We start from the raw sequence: 8122 nt of genomic DNA on the forward strand, positions 1-8122 counted from the left end.
TGGAAGATAGTAAGTTCCTTTCTTCACCAATTCCTTTTTTCCCTCTTGATCCTTGGTGAATTCCACCACTGCTTGCCCCAAGATCTTTCAGTATCTATAGAATTTCTTCCCCATGATGAGAATGCCAGTCACAGTAGAGATGAAATCCTCCATCACCATGAAATCCACCCCATCAATTTTTACAATTCCCTCATTCCAATTGTTTATCATACTCCTAGTAATAGAGGGTTTCCAACCATGGAGTCATTCTTTGAAATCCATGATTTCCCCTTTTTTTAGAATGTTCCACACCTTGGAATGTCTACACCACTTCTAGCCTTCATCCTCTAGTTCCCTCCTATGTCTTTCCCCCACCATGATATCTTACTCTATGCAAGCTCTATTTCTAGTATCAAAGTTCTTCAAATCTAGAAAACCTATGGTGCTCCTCATTTTCTTAAAACTTCTTTTCACCTTGTGAAATTGATTCTAGAAGTAAGTTGATAGATATTGTTGATGTGAAAAGTACAAGTGCTATTGTACTTACACATCACATTTCTTCACATTCCCAAAAACTCATTAACAATCATAATAAATCTACACATCATATTTTTGGCCACTCCTCATAACTCATAAACAATCATAATGGACTTTTTATGATATCCAATCTACCTGAGATCCTTTCCCTTTAGATCAACTCATTAATATTTGACGAGAAATTATATCCATCTTTCCACTTAGCAACTTCATTGTACTTGATTTCCCAATTAGCCAACCTATCCACCACTTGATTGGCTTCATAGTACTCATGTGCCACATAGGCTTTTTTGAAGGTCTTGAGATATTGAATGCATGCATCAATGATATTCATAGTTACCCATGTAGGCTTATTCTTCTCATTAAGGAAATCTATAATATTTTTTGAGTCTCCTTCCAGCCAGAGATATTTAACTCCCATTTCTCTTGCTAGTTTAATAGTATGGTGAGCCGCAATAGCCTCTACGTAATGATTAGTTTGTATTCCAAGGTGGGTAGATACCACAAAAATCCCTTTACTAAAAGGATTTCTAATGATGCCTCCCACCCTAGCCTTTCCCAAGTTGCCTTTGGCCACCCCATCAAAATTAGCCTTATGCTATCCCTTAGGAAAAAGAGTCCATTTGCATCCATCCCTCTTGTTATTGTCCCTTCCCTTTGTACACAGACAGGGGATAGGACCTTTGATTTTGGTGTAGTTTTCAATCAAAGCATTAAGTTATTTGTGGAAGACAATGTGTGCCTTTGTTTCCTTATCCCTCAAAATTCTGTTGTTCCACTCTTTCCAAACCCCCCACCACACATGGGGTAAGGTCCAATTCCACATAGCCATGGTATCACTCCCTAAAATCCCATGGTGCCTTTGTTCAAAGAGCCCCAAAATGTTGGAAGGGAAGCACCTAGACATGTTGAAAAAAGATAGGAAAATATACCAGATAGTTCTAACGAAAGGACAATGGATAAATGCTCAACACTCTCATAGTGATTTTTGCATAAAATGCATCTATTAGGCATCATATTTCCTCTCTTGGTGAGGTTGTCCACCATAAGAATTCTATTTTGGAGCATAATCCAAAAAAAATGTTTATTTTTGGGAAGAGCCCCAAGTAAATGGCTTTGGCCTAGATAGGGACTCGACCAAAATTTTGCAAAGTCTCATATCCAGAGGCCATGGTATAAATGCCATTCATAGTCTCCCCCTAGATAATGGAATCTTTGTTATGGGAAAAGGGAATATGCTTGATCATGTCCATCAATGGCTTGAGCTCCTAGGACATCTTAGCCAGATCAATGCACTCATTTTTTATCCTATAGTCACTCACACTGCTCCCAAATCTTTCTATACAAATATTAGCCCATTTACTAAAAGGCTCTATGTCCCAAAGAGGTCTAGATCTAAGCTAGTCATCATTATAGAAATTGATATCTTCACCATTACCTAGTTTTGATTTCACTTTCTCAAAGGCTAATCTCTTTGTTCTCAAAAAGCCATTCCAGATATTAGAGCCCCTAGGTTCAGGATCCCTATTGATGAACTATTTGAGATTGAGGTTAGCAGCATACTTGAACTTCAGAATATCTCTCCATTCCCCATCGGTTTTGAAAAGTCTCCAAATTTTTTTTCTTTTAGGACACAATTGAACTATTTCAACTTTCTAATCCCCAGTCCCCCTTGCTTCTTTGATCTGTAGATGTTCTCCCAAGCCACCAGAGGGTATTTCTTGTTCTCATCGATGCCAAACCACATGAAATTCCTTTAAATAGCTTCTAGATGGTTAGCCACCTTAGAAGGGATAGAGAAGAGGCTAAGAGCATAAGTGGGTAAGTTTTGCAAGGTGGATTTAATCAACATCACTTTGCTAGCTTGACTCAAAGAGATGTCTTTCCATCTCACTAATTTCCTATTAAATCTGTCAATGAGATTGTCCCAAAACTTGTTAGGGGGTTTGGTACCCAAGGGGAGGTCCAAATAAATGGAAGGGAGGACACCAACATTACAACCCAAAATGCAAGCAATTTTCATCTATCCGCCTAATGGGATGTTGAAGAAGAAAACTGAACTCTTGCCCTAGTTGATGAGTTTCCTAGAGGCCTTGGTATAAGTATTGAGGATGCTTTTCACAATCTAAGCTTCTCTCATTGAGGCCTCACCCCCCAAGATGGTATCATCCATGAATTTTTGTGAGTGAAAACCAAGGGACTAGAGGAATGTTTCAGGCCCACTAAGTCCCCTTTGGTCCTTTAAAATGTATGAGCTTGCCCAAACCTTTTGCTAGAATGATGAAGAGGATAGGGGACAGAGGATCTCCTTGTCAAAGTCCCCTAGAGGATTTGAAGAAGTTAAAGGGGGTCCCATTAACCATGACCACAAAGGAAGGGGTGGAAACCAATTGAGAGATAATCTTTCTCACTCTAGCATTGTAGCCAAAAGCTTCAAGAATTTTGTCCAAGAATCCCCAGTCCACCCTATCATAGGCCTTAGATAGATCGAGTTTGAGAAGAAAACCCTCTTGTTTTCCAAATTCAAGGGAATGAATCACTTCATGAACCTCAATGGAGTCCAAAATTTGTCTACCAGGGACAAAACCCAATTGTTGAGGTGCAATAATTCCCATAAGTAAACTAATAACTCTGTTAGTTAAGAATTTCATAAAAATCTTATAAAAAGAACTATAGAGGCTAATCAGTTTGAAAGAATCAAAAGAATCCACTCCAGTGAATTTTGGGATCAAAACCAAAAGAGTGGCATTGATCTCTTTAAGTAGGTTCCTAGAACCAAAAAATTCCTGAACAACTTTGACAAGATAAAATTGAATAATTTCCCAATAAATCTAGAAGAAAAAGGTGGGGAAACCATTAAGGCTAGGGGCCTTTTCAGTAGGTAGAGAAAAAATCACCTCTTTAATTTCTTCTAACTTTGGGATAGCTACTAAGGCCTAGTTTTGAGTATCACTGATAACAATGGGAATGGTGTTAAGAATAACATTCTGGTTCTCTTCTTCCAAGTTAAGGTCTTTAGTAAGGATAGAAGAGAAGTACCTAATAGTGTCATTTCCCTTTTTGATATTGTAAATTCTGTTCACAGTCTTGTGTTTCATAGTGGAGAGGTGGAAGAATCTAGAGTTTTTGTCCCCTTTGTTGAGCGAGAATGACCTAGACCTCTGCCTCCAAAACATTTCCTCTTTCCCCACTATGTTGTGAAGCTCAGCTAGGATTTCCTTCTCAGAATTCATTTTAATTTCATCATAACCCTAGGTCTAGATCTCTTCCTGCACTTCAATGAGGTACTCCAAAATCTACTCTTTAGCATGAAAAATATTGGCAAAGTCTATTTTGTTCCATTTTTGAATCTCTAATTTAATGAATTTGATTTTCTTGGCTACCTTGTACATGGTTGTTCCATCAACCTCTATACCCCACCACTCCTTAATTTTGTTAAACAGGTTTGGGTATGCCAACCACATCGTCTAAAATCTAAAGGGGAACACCTTCTTTCTCTTAACTTTGTCAAGGGTAAGAGAGATTGGGAAATGATCCAATCCAAGACACATAATAGAAAAAATCTTGTAGTAAAATTGTCTAATACAATCCAAATTTATAAGGGCCCTATCCAATCTCACCTGGATGCACTGTGTACCAATTCTCCCATTGGACTAGGTAAATTTTCTTCCCTTGAGATCAACATCTAGAAGGGAAAAATCCCTTATCAAGTCAACCAAATGTTGCTTGCTATCCACATCAGGTGGTAACCCACCTAACTTCTCATAAGCCAAGAGAGGGCTATTATTTAAGTGACAAATGATTAAAATTGCCTATTCAAGGATGCATAAAATATATTTTCTAACGTTGGTTCATTGTTAATTAGAGACCTCAAGGAGAACTTGTGAAGAACATAGTAGTAGAAGAGAAGTGAAGAGGTTGAAGTGTGATTTCTTAAATGGTTGGCAAGAAGATCAGTGTTGGAGATCTTAATTGAGTCTTATTAATGAATTGGCAAATGAGTTGAATGGAGATATGAATTTACAAAGGGATAGATTCATATTGATTGATGAAGAGGATTTGATTGATGAAAATGATGTGAAAAGATGTAAATGTATAGGGGAGATTAATAGCTTCCTTGTTCATGTTGATTAATGACATTCATGGACAACATGAATGGGAGAGAAAATGCAGAAAATATATATTTGGTATTCATGGAGCTTAGATGTTTTTCATCTATGTTGTCATCAATGTCAAAGGAGGAGATTGTTAGCATGAATGATAATGGTATTACTATAGGGGAATATCCTAGTATTGTTGGAGACATGATTTAGTGTTTGTGTGCTAGATTCATGATAGAGTTTGTCATTGATGTCAACATACTAGTTATTCAGTGAAGTCTAGTTATACAATAGATAGAGATTGGATTTGTGTGATTTAGGGATTGAAGATAAACTTATGCACACTTGGGATTATGTTCTACAATATGTCTAGATGCTACAACTAAGAGCATGTACAAAAATATGGAGACTGGACAGAGTTATGAAGAATTTGGTGACGAAAGTTGTTAGACAACATTTCTGCAAAGTGAGTATTGTTGTTTGGATTTTATCTCCTAAAAAATATGGAATCTAGGTAAGTGAAATGAGACAAAGGCTGAAGAAATTTGAATATTCTTTGGTCAAACATGAATAATCATGTGATCAGTGAGAGGAAAGTTGTGAAGATTGTGAGCTGATAATTTTTTTGTAATTGTGAAAAGATGTAATATTGTAATGTAATATTTTGATTTGGCACTATATTATTATTGTAAATTGGGAAAGACTCAATAATGACTCATAATTTATTATAGGACTTGGTATAAAGGAAAGGTCATTTCCTTGTAGTAGACTGTGGCAATAAAAGTGTGATATATGGTCAAATCTATGTTATATATTGTGTGAGCTTGAATGTGAATATATTTTGGATCAAAGTAAAGATTATTGCAGCTAAGGCACGGTGAGATTACAAGGAGCTATATTAGGTAAGATAAGTTGTTAGTGGATAATTGCTGATTTACACTAGTATTATTCAATGAGGATAGTACTGAAGTTAATTGGAAAATGGGGCTAGTTGACTCCCTTTCAATTCCAAACAGGGTTTGCACAACTCCTTACAGGGTTTGAATCTCCTAACAAGGTCTCAAAGTCTCCTAACAATGATTCATATCTACTAATTGTATTCCATTGACTCCTAATAGGGTCCATCTTTTCACAAGCGATATTTTTATTAGTACTTCAACTTGTGGGTACTATCTCCACTAAGGTTTTCCCTTTGATCAAGGGTTTCCCTAGTTGTGTTATTGTGTATGATTATCTTTCAATGGTTATTGCATCTATTGTTTACATGTTTTAGAATTAAAAAAGATATTGAGAGTTGGTTTAATTGTATAACTGATTCACAACAACACCCCCCACCCCCGTCTCTTAATTATCTTGGTGGAGTTTACTTTCTAACACCTCTAATCCAAAAAAAAATCTGTATAGTCCAAAAAGAAAATGGCACTAGTATTAAAATTTTGAAAAGATCCTTGGCATCATTAATGATTTGGAGGATCCTATGGGAAATAGTCTTGATGAAAATAGAGAGCGGGTTTACAAGTATAGATATGATGAATACCTAAACCAATTGGGAAGAAAAGATTTCTTAGAGGCTGAGGGTGAAAATGACAAAGATAAGGACTTCATATGTTTTTTTGTTATTATATTTATTTCATGTCAATTATATAGTCTCATTCAAACTTTCTTTTCTAAATGGTATTTGCAGCCACATCTTAGTAACTACCTTAATTTCTTAGAGATCTATAGACTCTCTAATTAGGATGGCATACATGTTTGAAGCTTTCTCCTTTTATTTTGTCATAAAAACCATGGATTTTCTTGAGGTATCATTCTAAAAGACTTCAAATTTTGTAAAAATGTAATGTTCTATTTTAATATTAATATAATCTCTTCAACATTATTTCCTTATTTATCTATAAAAATAAAATAAAGAAAAATAAAGGAAGGAAAAGAAAAGAAAAACATAGGCCTGACTTGCATGAAACCCTCCAATTCTTTTAAGAAATATAAAATGGAAAGAAAAGAAAGAAGGAGCCACTTGAGAGATTGATTAGTTTAAAGGGAATCAAGAGAAAATTTTTAGTAAGATAATTAGTTACGTAGTGCACTAATCCAATAATATTTGCCACTCGAAACTAATCATTGGATCCAAATATGAAGAAGAAAGAAAGAGTTCATATTGAAGAGAAAGTTTAGGTTTCTGTTAGGAGTTCTGTTTAGGTATCTGATAGGAGTTCTGTTTAGTTTTTGCTTTCAGTTTGAATAAGCCCTAGTCTATAGGGATCTTGTTTAGAATTTCTTGTTGCACTTATCACATTGATTAGTTGTCAACATGCTGTCAACATGCTCTTATTTTTCTCATTCAGTTTAGATTGCAAAGGCTATTTATAAGCGTAGATTGTTCAATAAGATGCAAGTCATTCCCAAAATCATTAAGTATTCTTTTGTGTTTCAATTCTTAACATTCTAGTATCAAAGCTCCCACTAGGCCTAATGAAATCAATGCAGCAGTCTTTGAGGTTTCTTTGCAGCAGTAAAGAAGATGACAACTGAAGGGAATTTTGTGTAGCCAGCCATCCCTCACTTCGATGGTCACTATGACCATTGGAGCATGTTGATGGAGAACTTTTTGTAATCCAAGGAATATTGGGGATTGATAGAGACGGGTTATGTTGAGCTACAGAATGGAGTGGCACAGACAGAAGCACATCGAAAGGAGCTAGATGAATTGAAGCTGAAAGACCTAAAAGTAAAAAATTATCTCTTTTAGGCCATAGAACAGACAATATTGCAGACCATTCTCATGAAGGATACTTCCAAACAAATTTGGGATTCTAGGAAGAAGAAGTTTGAAGGGAGTGCTAGGGTTAAGAGATCACATCTACAAGCTCTCTGTAGAGAGTTTGAAATCCTAGAGATAAAGACTGGAGAAGGAGTCTCTGAGTACTTCTCAAGAGTGTTGTCTGTGGCCAACAAAATGCGAACATATGGAGAGCAGATGCAAGATGTCACAGTGGTTGAGAAGATTCTCAGATCATTGAGTGAGAAGTTTAACTATGTTGTTTGCTCGATCGAGGAATCCAAAGATGTCGATCAACTCTCCATTGATGAATTGCAAAGTTCTCTAATTGTTCATGAGAAAAAATTCTAGCGACATACAGGAGAAGAACAAGCACTCAAGATAACCTTTGAAGATAGGTCTGGTGCGAGAGGATGGGGCCGAGGTACATATAGAGGCAGAGGAAGAGGGAGAGGCCCCCATTCCTATGATAAATCCACAGTGGAATGCTATAAGTGCCACAAGCTGGGACATTTTCAATTTGAGTGTCCAAGCTGGGATAGGAAGCTAACTATGTTGAAGTAGGAGAAAAAGAAGAGATGTTTCTTATGTCATATGTCGAGGTGAATGATGCTCGAAGGGAAGACATCTGGTTCTTTGACTCTGGATGCAACAACCACATGTGTGGTGACAAGAGCTTGTTCTGTGAACTAAATGAGGAATTTAGGCATAAGGTGAAGCTAGGAAA

This window comes from Cupressus sempervirens, chromosome 7 (genome assembly GCF_028749045.1).
Source record: "Cupressus sempervirens isolate cs-2001-9-10 chromosome 7, ASM2874904v1, whole genome shotgun sequence".
NCBI classification, from domain to species: Eukaryota; Viridiplantae; Streptophyta; class Pinopsida; order Cupressales; family Cupressaceae; genus Cupressus; species Cupressus sempervirens.